This window comes from Pseudophryne corroboree, chromosome 4, assembly GCF_028390025.1.
Source record: "Pseudophryne corroboree isolate aPseCor3 chromosome 4, aPseCor3.hap2, whole genome shotgun sequence".
NCBI lineage: Eukaryota > Metazoa > Chordata > Amphibia > Anura > Myobatrachidae > Pseudophryne > Pseudophryne corroboree.
In genome coordinates, this window is record NC_086447.1 from 261574358 (window position 1) to 261592927 (window position 18570).

The window sequence follows — 18570 nt, forward strand, 5'->3', positions numbered from 1 at the left end:
CCGACGATTTCCAACATGTTGGATTTCCCCAACACAGGCATCAGCAGAATGGGGAATTGCCCCAATAGTTGTCTGATGTATGGGTCCCATAAAGCTGTCTTCAGTAGATTACATTGTGACAGTGTAGTAATCTAGGACTGTGACACAATTGAGTGCTATGTGTGATAAATTTGAAGCTGTAAATAGTTAAACACAGGTTTTATATGGGATCCTATCACGGGTGTAGGAATAATTACAAGCAGAAATTGACTAATACCCATGGACTATTTATAAAATGAAAGAAGAGCTATTTCAGATCTTTAAAAACAGTCAACTATGGATGAACAGTAACATCCAGACAGCATTATGAAAATCATTTATTTTTAAATCTATTTAACCAAGTGGTGACCACCCTGACATAATTATGCACATAGGGCTGTTTTTTCGTATGGGCTCAATGGGCAGTTGTCCAGCAATATAATGGCCCCATGCTGATAGATAAGGGTCTCCTTTTTCCAGGGGTACCAGATTTTTGAAAATTGGCCCTGGGGAACCGGAGATATCTGACTTCAAAGCAGTGGTCCCCATTCAAGCCTGTTAATTGCTCTTCCCAGCCAGATATCTCAGGTTCTGTCTACCTCAGAGTTTTTCTGATGGTATACTCCAAAAGCTGGGTGTCTCTCCTTTCGGTGGACCATGGCAGTTTATTTCTACTATGCCCAGAACCAGAGATATCAGCATTTCAGCAGCTGGTCCTCACTCCAGCTCCACACATCTGATATGCAGTTTTATATTTTCATTGATAGATTGCTCTGGCTCCTGAACTCTGATCCCCAAGTCCCCAGTACCTTCTGAAAGGTGGGACTCTCTAGTTTTTTTTATCCCCTTAAAAGCTAAGAAATCTATTTTCAGGGACTGGCGATATCTGCAGTTAAGCAAGCTGCCCTCCCACTGGAAAATGATGAATATTAAGCCCACTCCACTATCCACCCCTTCCCTGCATATTAAACACCTCCTACCACCGTGGAAGTTATGTACCAGGGTTCCTTCATTCAGCCCAATGTCCCCTTCTACAGTTCAGTGTTTTCCCTCCCGCCCTATCTCCCACCATGTGTGCAGTAAAGTAGTAATTAGCAGAAATTACTTCTTCAGGTCCTATATGCTGAGCGGAAGATAGAACACCCCCTACCGCCTGCAGGACATCAAACCTGCCATTGATAGCACCCCCCACCCCTACTGCTGGAGGATGGGTAGGGGCTTCAGTGCATTGCTTTACCAAGGGGCCTACGTTGCTGTTAAGACGGCCCTGTATGCACATACTAATGAGAAGAACTGTGTAATATGTCATCGTTTTCTGTAAACATATCTGTTCCACCCCTGCAAGCATAAAACTCCACTTTTGACTCCGGTGGGAAAGAAACCATTACTTACTGAATCTCAAGAATATCTATAGTAACCAGGTGACCAACAGGGATGGGGTCCCCATGTATATTGCTACTGTGCAAATTGAGGTAAATTTACTAAAGTGGGAATCATTTTAGAACTGGTGATTTCTCGAGTGCTCATAGCAATCAATCTACCTAGCTGCTTCATGAAGATAATAGATAGAATCTGATTGGTTGCTATGGGCAACATCACCAGTTTTTTTTAAAAAACCTCCCACCTTAGTAAATTTATCCCATTGTGTTTTATTTTCATCACCGGGTCTATTTTAAGTTTTTACTCATCTCTATAGGAATTACAACTCACCATCTACTGATATGTCATTCACACAGGTAGGTAATACTGTATGTACATATGGGATGACACCATCCACTTACAAACTATGTGTTCATTTTGATTTTACAATCAGAACTCTATTTCCTTTATTGAAAAAGGACTTTGGACTGTGACAATTCTGAAGTTTGAAAAGACTGTTGGTGAAAAAGAGTAACAAGGTATCACCATTCTTCTCCAAGACTGGTGCATATTTATCTGGAACTTGTTATTTACTTTGTTTGGCTCAGTTTATATGATTCAGCAGTATTTTTTACAGGCGGCTGCAGGAGGGATTGTTTTGCGCCTTGGGGCTCATTCTCTATTTTTTCTTATTTGGGAACCACATGATATTAAGTCATGCAAGTGTTACAAGAGTATTACATTAATAATATACTGTACCATGAACATTAAATAAAACCTTTGTTACTTAGGGGTCTATTTACTAAGCCTTGGAGAGAGATAAAGTGGAAAGAAATAAAGTACCAACCAACCATCTCCTGTCATTTTTCAAACACAGCCTGTAAAATGGCAGTTAGGAGCTGATTGGCTGGTACTTTATTTCCATCCACTTTATCTCTCTCCAGAGCTTAGTAAATATACCCCACAATCTGTAAATACATGAAGAAAAGAATGTAGTTTAACAAAATGTGGTGTGCTATTTTATTATTGACTTATATAGTGATTTATTAGTCATTATTTGGTAAATTGATCCTTGTACTAGCCCAATTAAACTTTTTTTTAGTTTAATTAATCTTATCAGTAAAGTTGCAACTGTTGATGATATCTACTAGATGAAGTAGAACCAACCATAGAAGAATTCATAAATATTTTACAGAAACAGATTTCACAATATAAATATCCAGAATAAAATTGAATAAAATAAGTTTCCACTTTTTAAGCAACATAAATATTTTACTGCACTAACAGCAAGTGTTATTCCAAAGATAGACAAGGCAGTGTTGTTCAGAAAAAAAGACAGCTCTCGCTAATCTAGTTTGTCTAGAGGTATCAAAATGTATTGACCTAATAAATGAATGTCACCCCATTGAGAAAGATAAATGGTTCTATGCCAAGAGCTGTTTTGTACCTGCAAGGGGACTATTTCAAAGCAACCAAGTAAAATGAAGACTCCAATTTAACGAATGTTGGGTAAGTGAGCAAAATAAATAACTCTTTGCCGGCAGGGCTTTACAACCTACAAGTCTGTTGACAAGGAGACATGTATCTCGGCCACTACAGTATGCTTAAATTGTACACTTTATTTGTGTGCTTTGATCTTTAAATGGTAGTAGGCTCATTTTAAGGAGTTTTCTTAAACAAATTGTTGAAACTATCACTATTGGTAGATCATTTCAGGTGTAATTATACAGTATGTCTCTGTAATATGGTTGTCCTCAACTGCCTCACTTCACAAAGGTTATGCAAATCAATAACGGACTGATCTAGTAAAAGATAAATTATGGATCCTTTCTGTGGAATAATAATAATAAAATCCAGACCTGTTTACAGTGTTATCTACACTGCAGATATACTCTAGATCAACAATCTTCCAGTATAAGGCAAAATATTTGTCTTGTTCTGCAAATGGCTGCAATGTTTTTTCATTTGTCACAGCAGCATTTCACCTTAAGTGTTCCCAAGTCCTGCCTGAACCACACAATTATTTAAACACTTAACAGACATTTAAAAGAAATGTATATAAATATTTTAGTAAACAAAATATGCCTAAGAGTTGCCTTGTACATCCTCCGGTCCATATATTACCATTGTAACATTACCTCCCACCACAGAGGCAATAGAGCCTCAGTGGCATAACCCCCCACCCTTCAATGTGTCTACCCACCCCGAGGTTAATATGTCTCATATATATATATATATATATATATATATATATATACACACAGTATCCCAATAAAGATGACAGCGGCACTCAGGGTTTTGTAAACATGCAAAAGTTGTATTCAAAACGTGAATAAATAAGCTTATTTATTCACGTTTTGAATACAACTTTTGCATGTTTACAAAACCCTGAGTGCCGCTGTCATCTTTATTGGGATGCTACACATTGTTACCAGGAGGCACCAGGGTCACGAGTGGCCATCAGGAGGAGTGCCGGTCCACATCTGCCATATATATACACACATATATATATATATATATATATATATATAGCTCCCAAGAATGAACGGCACTGGAGACAAGTATTTGCAATAAAATTGTATATATATATATATATATATAATACATGGTAGGTCCGACTCTTCCTGAAGCAAATACTCTGCACCGAGTGCCTGCACAATGGAAAATTGTATACATACGGATGGGTGCAACACTCCTGGTGTCTTAAATAACACAGACTCAGGTAGGCATAGATAACAACGTTTCAATGCCCTTTATTACCAGCACTTTCGTGTATATATATATATATATATATATATATATATGTATATTAAGTGCTGCTACCCTGCACATTAAGCCCCATAGGGTGCATTTAACAAAGATTTTTCAGAAGCTGTAAGGAAAAATCTGCGTTAAATATATCCATAGGGGAACCCAGAGATTCCATGTACTTAACCTGAAAGCTATGCGTTAACATTCTTGAATATTGCAACCACCCATTTTTTTTTCTTCAAGGTTTGTCACTGTGTAGATTGGTACAGTTTGTATACTGACCATGTAAAAAAGGAAGGTGATCTTGAAACTGGTGCTTTGCAAAACAGCAATTTTTGAGTTGTTTTTTTAAGAGTTTTGCCTTTAGGAAATTTGGCAGCTTGAAAAGTAACTAAAAAACACAGCGATACTTAAATAAATCTTGCCCTAAAGGGGGGTACTCACAGAGTGATCGCTGCTTAAAATCTAAGCAATCTGACTAGACACAGAGAGTGTGTACCCCTCACAGCGATATCGCTGCTGCTAGATTGGCCTGCAGGCCAATCTAGTGGGTCACTCACTTCAGCGTCACTCACTTGAGCGCCCCCCGTCTCCCCCCGCACGCTCAGCACACATCGCGCTGTGCTGAGCGGCGGGAGAGATGTGTGCTGAGCGGTTCGCTCAGCACACATCTCTCTCACATCGGCCAGTGAGTACTAGCCTTAAGACTTAAGGGGAGATTTATCAAATCTTGAAGAGAAATAAAATACCAACCAATACGCTTATGTCATTTTTCTAGCACAGCCTGTAACAGAAGCTGATTTATTGTTACTTTATCTCCTCTTTATCTCTCTGAAAGCCTTGATACACATGTACCTGTATACAACATTGTGACAGAATCTAGCCAACAGCTGTGTTGTTCAATTATACCTTTATATGACTTGGAACATTTAAATAGGATTATGTAGATCTCTTTGCAGTGCCCTATAGGGTTTTTAAGCAAGTAAATGCTGCAGTCAATCCTAACACCTGAGCAATTACTAAAATAAATGACCCAATCATTTTAATTAATACATCAAGTACAGCAAAAGGAATGGTCTCACCATGAATGAATAGTTATCAATTCATTACTGTTTTAAAACATTACTGCACCCTGTTTTCCCCTAAATGAGAAATTAGAAAAAGACCCCTTTAATGTATAGCTGTGTGCTTGAGAATGCCAAATGTTGCGGCAGTCAATCAATCATGCAGTATGTAAGCTGTCACATTATAGATCTGGGAAATAGCACTATTGGAATCTAATGGTGTGGTCAGTACTAAGCAGGCCCAAGAGAATGTTTGACTATGAAAACAGGAGAAGAAATTTAATTTTTATTTTACTCTCCTATAAAATCCTTCCTTAACATCCCCACGCTGCACGTTTAGACAGTCGGGATTGTTAGGTCACCAGGTATAAAAGCCTATTTGGAAATCCAAAAGAGAGTTGGGTAATTACAGCCCTACTTATGTACGCATTTGAGGCTCTGACTTTCTGCATACTTACCTTACTAACTAACTACAGCTATTATTCTATGCTGCTAAATTTTTCAGAATTGTTCTGATTAATAAGATGTGTAGTAAAGCAGAATAAATATATATATATATATATATATAAAATAATTATTATGATTATTATTATTCTTATTAATAATAATTGCAGCAGTAAATATAAGAACAATGATGACTTGATTATACATATCCAATGATTTGCAAAATCAATAGAAGCCAACTAGTCTCGCTTCATTTGATTTTAATCCCATTGCTTTGTTACAGAGATGATTCCTGAAGTACTTTGCATACTGATTCAATAGAACTTGGAAAACGATAAGCTGAGGAGCACTGATTAAAATTATTGAGCATCAGAAGGGAAAAAAACCTGTTAAGAATTCTAGGTCTTGTGAATATGCAAAGCTAAGGCCATTCCACATATTATCACAATGTGGTTGTTAAATGAAGATACAGTACTGAGAGATTTTCTGCAGATTTTGGAGTTAGAGGCAGGTTTAGGTGACCTTGGAGAAGTCTTTGTAACAATGCCACCAAAATAGACTGTCCTGTGTAGTCCAGTTTTGATCTTGAATAATTATTATTTTATTGATTACAGGCAAAATAATAAGTGGTTTAAAAGGTAGGCAATTTTTTTTTTAGTAAACAAGGTAGAAGTTTATCAATGGATGGCAAATATATTTTTTATTGTTTTACTTTTTATTCTCAATAGCCAACTGGTTTACCAGCATGTTTTTTGGGTAGTGGGAGGAAACTGGAGTACAGAAAGCAAAACCATGCAAGTAAAGGGAGAACATACAAACTCTACTCAGATAGGGCTCTGGTCAGATTTAAACCCATGACTCTAGCACTGTGAGGCAGCAATATTAAGCTATTTTTCTTTATTACACCAATAGAGGTATCTGCCTCACAAATTTTTAGAGGAACTGAAATATGAAACTAATGCTGCATTCACACCGCAAATGCCGGGTCCTACCCGGTAAGACAAACGTGTACTTACCGGGTGGGATCCGGCATTTGCGCTCCGTTGCAGGCTTCCCGACCCGGCAATATACCGGGTCGGTTGCCATGACAACAGAGGCCGCAGCAGCAGCAGGGGCGGGGGTGGAGGCGGCGTCGGGAGATGAGCTCATCTCCAGCGCCGCCTCTCCCTATCTTGTGAATGGGAACCGTGTCGCATCGACACGGCTCCCATTCACACCGCACCTGACCCGGTAATCAACCCGGGTAAAACCCTTCTTTTTTACCGGGTTGATTTACCGGGTCAGGCGACCCGCTAAATCGCCCAGTGTGCTTTCACATCGCACACTGACCCGGTTCGACACGGCAATATGCCGTGTCGGTACCGGGTTATTTGTGCGATGTGAAAGGGGTATTAATCTATAAGGAAAGGATGAATACAGCTTTTTCTGGTCTTGAGTTAATGAGGGGTTAAGTTATAATCAGCTACAATAAAAATGTTTATATTAGTTTTTTGTATAAAAGATAAAAAAGAGAGTTACCCCATAATGAATATAACACACTTTGCACAACCTTTCAAGGGAAACTTGTGTAGAGGTGCAAAACCTAACTGTAACCCTCTCTTCCAGCAGCCAAACCCTAACCTTTCCCCTCCTGCATCATATCCCTAATCCTCTCTTCCCACAGCCCAACCCTAACCCTCCCAGTACTGTCCAAACTTAAACCCCCCCACCCCCACCCCACAACCTAACTCTAAACCTCCCCGGCATACTTACGCTCGGGTGCTGACTGTAGGGATTCCGTCATTGGGATTCTGAGCAGTGGCAGATTACGGTGACGGTCTTCTGACCGCCGGCATCTAGAGCATCGGGATGCCAACTACATCCCAAGCAAAGGGCCTGATTCACAAATAGGAGCAAATCAAATAAGGAGCAATAAAAGAAGAAGTTTGCATCTAGGCAAAACTATGTTGCACTGTAGGTCAGGAGTGGGGAACCTTTGGCCCCCAGCTGTTGTTGAACTACACAACCCAGCATGCCCTGCTACAGTTTTGCTATTTGGCTATGCTAAAACTATTGCAAGGCATCCTGTGATGTTTAGTTCAACAACTGGAGGGTCAAAGGTTCCCCATCCCTGCTGTAGGTGATGCAGATCAAGGCTGGTATTCAATTAGCCGCTGTAATTTGCCTGGGGTTATTCAATGGTCCCCGATGCCAGCAGTTATCAGGGATTTTGTTTCGCCTGCCTGACAAGGCAGCCAGTATTTTCCTTGCATGCAAAAAAATGAAATACTCTTGTTTTCCAGCATGGTTTGTTCATAACTGTGAATCAGGTCCAAAGACCACAATAGATCCAGTGTAGCGTAAAGTCAGTTCATTCTTCTTTGACACAACATGTACATTTCAAAGTATACTTCAATCACTCGTTTCAGCAGGTGAAGATACCTGTGTACATCTGAGTCATACATCCACAAAGGCTATTGTCATTATCCTTTATTTATAAAGCACCAACCCTTACCATATTTTATTCATGAGCAGCATAAGAATAGGCCTCTGCAGGAGAAGTAGCACCATTAAAAATATTACAGGGGTATATTTACTAAAGGTTGATTTTCATTTTTAAACGATGTTGGGCTTCCAGGTTTAAAACACACATTTAACAACAGGTGATTTTTTTTTATATTCATTTTTAAATGTTAGTAAATGTGTGTTTTAGCCCTGGAAGCCCAACATCCATTAAAATCGATTTTAAATGATCTGAAATCAATGGAAATCGATTACAAATCGACTTTTAGTAAATATACCCCCAGGTCTTTAATAATATTTATAAACTTTAAAAACATGAAACTCTTCTTAATTGTATACCAGATGTCCAAGCAGGTGTTTTTAAAGACAAAATATTTATCAATTTAGAAAAGAGTGCATTTTGATGAACAAAACAAATGCAATAAAGTTATATAAATATTTTATTCATTCCTAAAAAAGAAAATAATTGGAGGATGTAAAGTTTCTGATTGTATTTTCCCCATAATCATGAAAATCTATTTAACATTCAATGATTCTGTAAAGGGGAAACTTTTTTTGTTTGGTTGATTTATTTTTAAGACTCTCCAACAAGAAAGAAACACAAACACAAGATGTTCCTCGAGAAGAACAAGAGGTTATTGTGCCCAGGATAATAACAAGCAAGCTCAGAAATATGTCAAGACAGAGCTATGAGATGTGGATTATAAATGACATCTGAAAACAAGACCTGCATCGAGCTCAGGACTTCTGTATAGCATGGCTAGGAATCAGTTGAAGTAATTTTATTCCTGAAAATAAACAGTTAATTAGAATTGTAAACATTATTCTTTATTAAAAACCATAATATATGTTATATCTTAACAGTTATTTATATAGCGCAAGCATATTTCACACTGCTTTCCAGAGAGTGTTTCAGTGCTACACATAACTCAATGCACCAGTGGAGCTTACAAAAAAATCTATATACCCTACCACATGGACGTGCATGCACAATAGGGGTGGCTTTTTGTCAGATGCCAATCATCCTACCAGTATGTTTTTTGAATTGTGGGAGGCAATTGGAGAGCCCAGAGGAATCCAAACAACCATGGTGAAAACATACAAAGTGCCTTAGGCAGGAACTGAACTCATGACCTCGGGACTGTGAAACAGTGATACTAACCACTACACCAACCGTGCTGCCCCATAATCTATCTTTCTACCAGATTATTACACCTATAATACAGTGCTTTTTTTTCATTGCACCTTTTAGGCACAGTCTCCCTGCTTATTTGAAAATGCATAATAATTAGATATGTGCAGCATTTTTCGTGTTTTGTGCTTTGGTTTTGGTTCTAATTCCCCGCTCATGTTTTGATTTTGGATTGGTTTTGACAAAACCACCCTTTCGTGTTTTGGTTTTGGATCTGGATGATTTTTGAAAAAAAAACATAAAAAGGGCTAAAATCACAGAATGTGGGGGTAATTTTGATCCTACGATATTATTAACATAGTAACATAGTAACATAGTATCCAAGGTTGAAAAAAGACAATTGTCCATTGGATTCAACCAATTTGTGGTCTATTATACACAATTATTTTGTATAAAATTTTGACTGAAGTTGCTGACTGCCGTTCCGATTAACCCCTCATTTTTAATAATAACCATAGTGCGTGACAATGCCCCGTAACCCTGGATATCCTTATCCATTAGGAATTTATCTAACCCATTCTTAAAGGTGTTGACTGAGTTGGCCATTACAACTCCCTCAGGCAGGGAATTCCAAACACGTATCGTCCTTACTGTAAAAAAGCCTTTATGCCGTATTGTGTGGAATCTCCTCTCCTCTAACCTGAGCGAGTGTCCACGAGTTCTCTGTGTTGATCTATCCAAAAACAGGTCCTGCGCAAGATCTGTATATTGTCCCCTTATATATTTGTAAATGTTGATCATGTCCCCTCTTAATCTCCTCTTTTCCAGTGTAAACATGCCTAGTCTTGCAAGCCTTTCCTCGTATTCCAGCGTCTCCATACCCTTAATTAGTTTGGTCGCCCGTCTTTAAACCTTTTCTAGCTCCAGGATATCCTTTTTGTAGTAAGGTGCCCAGAATTGTACACAGTATTCAAGGTGTGGCCTCACAAGTGATTTATATAACGGGAGTATAATACTCTCGTCCCTAGCATCAATTACCCATTTTATGCATGCTAATATCTTATTAGCCTTCTTTGCTGCAGTCCTACTTTGGGTACTACTGCTTAGTTTGCTATCTATGAGGACACCTAAGTCCTTTTCCAGTACAGAATCCCCTAATTTTACCCCATTTAGTAGATAGGTGTTATTTTTGTTCTTGTTACCACAGTGCATTACCTTACACTTGTCTGTATTGAAGCGCATTCTCCGTTTCGCTGCCCAAGCTTCTAATTTAACTAAGTCATTCTGAAGCGACTCAGCATCCCCCTCTGCATTTATAACTTTACACAATTTGGTATCATCTGCAAAAATTGACACCATACTCTCTAGACCTTCTGTTAGGTCGTTAATGAAAATAATGAACAATAGTGGTCCTAATACTGAGCCTTGCGGAACACCACTTAGCACTTCAGTCCAAGTTGAAAAAGATCCATTAACCACAACGCGCTGCTCCCTATTATCTAACCAGTTTTTGACCCAAGTGCATATTGTGCTTCCTAGTCCTGATTCTTGTAGCTTGTAGATAAGTCTCATGTGTGGTACAGTATCGAACGCTTTGGCAAAATCTAAAAAGATTACATCCACCTCTTTACCCTGATCTAGGTTTGCGCTTACTGTTTCATAAAGGCCAAGTAAGTTGGTTTGACAGGATCTGTCCTTCATAAACCCATGTTGATTCCTTTTAATGACCTTATTGACTTCAAGGAACTTCTGAATACTATCTCTTAGAATACCTTCCAATACTTTCCCCACTATAGATGTAAGACTAACTGGTCTATAATTACCTGGTTCAGCTTAACTTCCCTTTTTGAATATAGGCACTACTTCCGCTGTACGCCAGTCTTTGGGAACCATACCTGATATTACTGAATCCTCAAAGATCAAAAATAGCGGCTTTGCAAGTTCAGAATGAAGCTCCATTAGAACCCTTGGGTGAATACCATCGGGACCTGGTGACTTATTAATCTTTAAATGTTTTAATCGGTCACAGACTACTTCTTCGCTTAAATAAGTACCTATCAGTGGGATATTCTCATTATTGAGATTATATGTTAGTCCCTGAATTGGGTCCTCTCTAGTAAATACTGTTGAAAAAAACTCATTTAGTGTGTCCGCTATGTCATTATCATTTTTGCTTAAGACTCCCAACTTGTCTTTTAAAGGGCCTATACTCTCCTTCTTTAATCTCTTGCTATTAATGTATTTAAAGAAATTTTGGGGATTCGCTTTGCTTTCTTTTGCTACTAGTTTTTCAGTTTCTACTTTAGCCGCTCTTATTTCCTTTTTGCATATTTTGTTACATTCCTTATATTGCTGAAATGACTCTGCTTCCCCGTCAGATTTGTATTTTTTAAATGCCCGCCTTTTCTTGCCCATAAGTTCCTTAATCTTTTTGTTAAGCCACATCGGTTTATGATTTTTATTCCTTTTTTTGCTGCTCGTAGGAATAAATTTGAGTGTATTTTTAGCTAGCAGGAATTTTAGTACCTCCCATTTCTCCGTAGTATTTTTTCCTAAAAACAAACCTTCCCATTCAATATCCCTGAAAAATACCCTCATCTTATCAAAATTTGCTTTGCTAAAGTTTAGAGTCCTAGTTGAGCCAGTATAGGACTGTTTATGGAAACTGATATTGAATGTGACCATATTGTGGTCGCTGTTTCCTATGGGTTCCCCTACTATAATACCTGTTAACCAAATCCCCATTGTTTGTTAATACCAGGTCTAAGATTGCATTGTACCTAGTTGGTTCCTCAATTAGTTGAACTAAGTAGTTATCATTAAGTGTGTTTAAAAACATATTGCCCCTAGCAGTATCACATGAATAGTTTTTCCAGTTTATCTCTGGATAGTTAAAATCTCCCATCACTACTATATCTCCTACTCTTGCTGCTCTTTCAATTTGCTTTAGTAACAATTCCTCATCAGATGCGTTGATACCAGGCGGCCTATAGCATACACCCAATATTAACTTTTTTATTCCTTTTTCCCTGCATGCAATTTCTACCCATAATGTCTCGACAGTGTCTACAGTCCCCTCCTGAATATCTTCCCGTATATCAGGTTTTAAAAATAGCTTTACGTAAAGACACACCCCTCCACCCTTTTTATTTAGTCTGTCTCTCCTAAAAAGTGTATAGCCCTCTAGATTGACTGTCCAATCATGAGATTCGTCCCACCAAGTTTCAGTAATGCCTATAATATCATACTGTTTGCTTGCTGCAAGTATTTCTAGTTCACCCTTTTTACCAGTAATGCTTCTGGTCCCTTCTGCGTTAGGGACATCTTTCACCTTATGTAGCAATGATGACCTGTAATCGTCATTGGTTAGTGCTTTGGTAAAATCTCTTTTAGTACCCATGTTAGTAACCTTACCGCCTGCTCTTACCCTCCCCCAATTTCTCCCCCATTTCGTTTACTACCGCCATCCCCACTATTCTCACTGCATGACCCGTAGTTTCTAGCTAAACACTTCCCCCAGGCTCCTAGTTTAAAATCTCCTCCAACCTTCTAACCATCCTTCCCCCCAGCACCGCTGCCCCCTCCTCAGTCAGGTGCAATCCATCACGACAAAAGAGATGGCGCCTGACTGAGAAGTCCACCCAGTGTTCCAGGAACACAAACCCCTCTTTCCTGCACCAATCCCTAAGCCACACATTTACCTCCCTAATCTCCCTCTGCCTCCCTGGACTAGCGCGTGGCATGGGTAATAATTCCGAGAATATTACCTGAGATGTCCTTGCCTTCAGTTTTTTTCCTAAGTCCCTATAGTCTTTCTTAAGGACATCCCACCTTCCGCTAACTTTGTCATTGGTGCCAACATGCACCAAGACCGCCGGGTCTTTCCCAGCCCCTCCCAACAATCTATCTACCCGTCCGCGATGTGCCGTACCCGAGCACCCGGGAGACAACAGACTGTACAGCGATCACGGTCCCGGTAGCAAATTGCCCTATCTGCCTTCCTGATGATAGAATCCCCTACCACCACCATCTGACTAGGTACCTCACTATCTTTTATCCCAACCGCGCCAGAGGGACCGCTCCTCTGGATGCTAGAGGTAGCAGTCTCCTCCGGCACCGTAATTTCTTCACTATCATCCTCCGATTCCTCGTCCAGTCGGGCAAATTTGTTCGGGTTTGATAGTTCAGAGATGTCGAGCATCCCCCTCTTTTTCTTCCTTCTAACTGTGACCCAGCTGGCTACCTGATCATCATCCTCATCTACCAGTGACCCCTCCCGCAACTCCTCCACCGTTCTGTCTAAACTTCACTCGAGATTGTGAATCTCCCTCAGTTGCGTAACGGTTTGCTCTAGATCAGTTACCTGGGCTTCCAGGGCAACCGTTCGCACACACCTCGTGCAGATGTAATCACACTGGGCCGGTAGCTCCAGGTGTGCACACATCTTGCACGACATGCACTGAGTGAGGTCCCCAATCACAGCCCCTCCCATATTGTTTGTAAGGTCTAACTCCCTGTTACTCTCAAAGAAAAAGCAGCAAAAATAAAAGTAGAAGACAAACAATCTCACTTATACAATAATTAAGCTGGCTTATACTTATCTATCTTTGTGCAGTTCTTGGTCCTTCACTTTTACGCAGCCGTAGTACTCTCTCCTGCGGCACCTATACTCCACTTAGCAGTTGTTCCAGCTCACTGCACCTCCTTTTCACTCAGCTTCCAGCTCCTGCTAAAGAAAAAAAAACACCCCTCACACACGCACTATCACAGCCCCTCTGCTACTCCAAGTAAGAGACCCTCTCACTCACTCGCAATGTCAGCCCCTTGCAGCCTCACCAGAAGTTTAATGGTACTGCAAATGTGTGTTCCTGATTGTGTATTATAAAACTCACCTTTTTCTGTATTCTAACACACCTTTTTCTGTTACCAACTCACACTTACAAATCCAAGCAGCATTTTAAAATACAAGCCATTACAAAGAGCTAGCTCCAAAGAGTCTAATCACTGATTATATAGGCTCAGCCAGCTGCTTTAGTCAGCCCCTCCTCCTTCTGATTACTCACACCTGATTCAACCCCCTCCCTCTGACTTTTAACCTCACACTTTTTTTTCCCTCCAAAGAAAACCCCCACTACAGATACAAACACAAAAAAAACAGTATACACACAAATAATCAGATTCAGATTAACTTTCTCTCACAATAATCAGAACTCACCTTTTTCTGTTACCAACTCACACTTACAAATCCAAGCAGCACTTTAAAAAAACAAGCCCTTAGAAAGAGCAAGCTCCAAAGAGTCTAATCACTGATTATATAGGCTCAGCCAGCTGCTTTAGTCAGCCCCTCCTCCTCCTGATTACTCACACCTGATTCAACCCCCTCCCTCTGTCTTTTCACCTCACACTTTTTTTTCCCTCCAAAAAAAACCCACTACAGATACAAACACCAAAAAAAAAAACAGTATAGATACAAACAATCAGATTCAGATTAACTTTCTCTCACAATAATCAGAACTCACCTTTTTCTGTTACCAACTCATACTTACAAATCCAAGCAGCACTTTAAAATACAAGCCCTTCCAAAGAGCAAGAATTAACCTCAATAACATTCATTTCCACTCATTTCCAGTCTATTCTGAACACCTCACAATATTGTTTTTAGGCCAATAGATTGCACCAAGGTGGCTGTATGACTAAGCTAAGCGACACAAGTGTGTGGCACAAATACCTGGCCCATCTAGGAGTGGCACTGCAGTGTCAGACAGGATGGCCAATTTAAAAAATAGGCCCCAAACAGCACATGATGCAAAGAAAAAAAAGTGGTGCACCAAGGTTGCTGGATGGCTAAGCTAAGCGACCCAAGTGGCCGACACAAACACCTGGCCCATCTAGGAGTGGCACTGCAGTGTCAGACAGAATGGCAGATTTAAAAAATAGGCACCAAACAGCACATGATGCAAAGAAGAAAAAGAGGTGCACCGAGGTTGCTGTATGACTAAGCTAAGCGACACAAACATTTGGCCCATCTAGGTGTAGCACTGCAGTGTCAGACAGGAGGTCAGATATAAAAAAAAAGGCCCCAAACAGCACATCATGCAAAGATGTAAAAGAGGTGCAATGCAGTAGCTGTATGACTAAGCTAAGCGACACAAACAATTGGCCTATCTAGGAGTGGCATTGCAGTGTCAGACAGGATGGCACTTATAAATAAATAGTACACAAACAGTACATCATGCAAGAAGTAAAAGAGGGCAATGAGGTAGCTGTATGACTAAGCTAAGTGACACAAGTGTGCGGTACAAACACCTGGCTTATCTAGGGTTGGCACTGCAGTCCCACTGCACTAATGGCAGAAACCGGACGCACGTCTAGCGCCAGCATAGTTGTTATGGCCTCAGTAATCCGCTTTGCAACAGGGTATATATATATATATATATATATATATACACGGCAGTATCACTGGAATTATATGGCAGTACCACTGAACATCAGCAGTATCACTGGAATTATACGACAGGATCACTGGAATTATACGGCAGGATCACTGGAATTATACGGCAGTACCGCTTGACATATATAGCAGTATCAATGGACATATACGTCAGTATCACTGGAATTATACGGCAGTATCACTGGATATATACGGCAGTATCACTGGACTGGACTTATACGCCAGTACCACTGGAATTATACGGCAAAATATCACTGGAATTATATGGCAGGATCACTGGACATATATGGCAGTATCAATGGACATGTACGGCAGTATCACTGGACTGGCCTAATACACCAATACCACTGGAATTATACGGCAGGATCACTGGATTAGACGCCAGTACCACTGGAATTATATGGTAGGATCACTGGAATTATACGCCAGTACCGCTGGACATATACGGCAGTATCAATGAACATATACGGCAGTATCACTGGACATATACGGCAGTATCACTGGACTGGATTTATATGCCAGCACCACTGGAATTATACAGCAGGATCACTGGAATTATACGGCAAGATCACTGGATTTATATGGCAGGATCACTGGAATTATACGGCAGGATCACTGGAATTATACAGCAGTACTTCTGGACATATACGGCAACACAGGGACATCACCACTGGACTGATGCAGGACAACACAGTACCACTGGACATATACAGCAGCACAGGGACACCACCACTGGACTGATGCAGGACAACACAGCACCACTGCAATGGACTGGACTTATACAGAAGCACTGGACATATGGCAGCAGAGGACACCACTACTGTGACTGGACTGATGCAGCACAATACACCACTGAACTGATGCAGCACAACACAGCACCACTGGACTGGACTTATACAGCAGCACTGGACATATGGCAGCAGGGGACACAACCACTGTGACTGGACTGATGCAGCACAACACACTAACACTGAACTGATGCAGGACACTGAGTATGGAGACATGTCCTCTCTCTACACTCTCCAATGCTGGAGTGAAAATGGCAGGGATGCACGGCTCCTTATGTGGAATCCAAACCCCGCAAGAATCCGAGAACAGGATGATGATGTTTTGCTCGTTCTGGTTTTCAAGTCAGGTAGGAAAATCCGAGGCTGACTTGGATCTGGGCTCGGGTAGTGAAGTTCAGGGAGGTTTGGTTCTCTGAGAACCGAACCCGCTTGTGGAGATGTGTCCTGTTTTACAGGACACATTCCAGCTGCGGAGGCATTAAAATGTTGGTGCCCTCCGGGAGCCAATCGCGGCTCCCGGAGCGGCAGCCAATCAGAGACGGGCGCGGCGAGCCAATCGGCGCTCGCCGCGTCACAGGCCCCGCCCCCGGCGTCTGACGTCAGACGCCGGGCGGGAGCCGAAGGGGCCGCGCGTGCGGAAGAGCACCGGAGAAGACGCCGTGAGGAGAAGAAGACGGCCGTTTGAAGAGGAGCTCCGGTGGCCGCTGAAGAGGCCAGAAGACGTCGGCCTGCAGGAGGAAGATGTCCAGCGGCGGCTGGACACTGACGAGCGGAGGCGGCGCCGCTGGCCAGGACGGGTCAGCGGCAGAAGAGGGCGCCGGAGACCTCCGGATCAGGTGAGGCTTCAGTGAGGCTACTCTCACCCCCTCCCCTTTTCCTCCCTAGACCATCAGGGACGGGCATTAGGCCCGGGGGCACAATTCGGGCACAAGGCCTGGGGCGCAGATAGGAGGTTGGGGCCACCATTTGATTAGGTGGTTTGGGCGTTAGGCCCAAGCCACCTCAACGGCACGGTAGGCGGGCATTAGGCCCGAGGGCACATAGTGGGCACTAGGCCCATAAGGATAGTCAGGCCACCGGCCTGTGGCACCGGTTAGGCGGGCATTAGGCCCGAGGGGCATATCAGGCAATAGGCCTGTGGGGCATTAGAAGGCATTAGGCCCTAGTGTATTTTGGCCAATTAGGTGGATATAAGGTGACGCTGGGTACTAGGCCCAGGTCACTCAACGAGTGACGAGTTAGGTGGGCGCTAGGCCCGTGGGTGAAGTCAGGCCTACGGCCTGTGTGCAAATAGGGGGCAATAGGCCCAGGTGATAAGCGGTTCCCCTGAGGTGAATAAAGGTGGCACAGGGCATTAGGCCTAGGCCACCCTGAGGTGTTTAGGTAGGCAGGTCCGCTTGACCTGAGCCCATAGAAGGAAGTGTACAGGAGGTGGGGGCAGGCTGTGTGGCGCCCACCCCCTTCCAGCGGTAGGTAGAGATTTAAAGGAACAGCACCGTTTGATGTTGTACTCTGATATGTGTGTTGTTACCGTGCAGGGCAAAATGTTGTTTTAGAGTTTGTGCATAGTTTGTGTTGCACCACCCACACTTGAGCCAGTTTGAGGGCTTTGTTATGTAGCTAGTGTAGCGGACACACACTAGGTTAGAGTTAGGCCCTGCATGGCTGTTTCTCTCTTTGCCTCCTTACAGGGACCTGTAAGTGGAGAAGATCGGAGTACAATACGTAGTACGGTGAGTAATATCTGTCTGTGTGTTCCTTCTGTGTTCGTCCCTATCTGTCTTCCTTCCTTCAGGGCGAGCGGTGAGCCTTGCACGCCGGTGCAAGGTAGAATTTCCACCTGGAGCGAGAGTGCCAATAGGTGAAATTCGGGCTCTGAGGCGTACGCCTGGGATGACCCTCACCTAGTCCGAAAGTGTTATTTTTTTCGGTTCCGGAGGGCGTTTCGGTCCACAGTCAGGAGGACGGCACTCAGCAATCTCCTTCCTCCTAGGTCATCGTGTCCGGGTCCGACTGAAGATTTTCCAGGTCCGTCGAAGGTTCCGGTACCTGAAGGTGAGA

The 18570-nt window shown here is 41.9% G+C and overlaps 1 long non-coding RNA gene across 1 annotated transcript in view; it reads left to right on the forward strand.

The window, feature by feature from the left end:
• The window catches only part of LOC134911324 (uncharacterized), a 226223-nt gene extending 217319 nt beyond the window's left edge, over positions 1-8904 (forward strand). The window contains exon 3 of the long non-coding RNA XR_010176481.1: positions 8718-8904. This is a non-coding gene — a long non-coding RNA (uncharacterized LOC134911324). The remainder of the gene's footprint in view (positions 1-8717) is intronic.
• The last annotated feature ends 9666 nt before the right edge of the window (positions 8905-18570 follow it).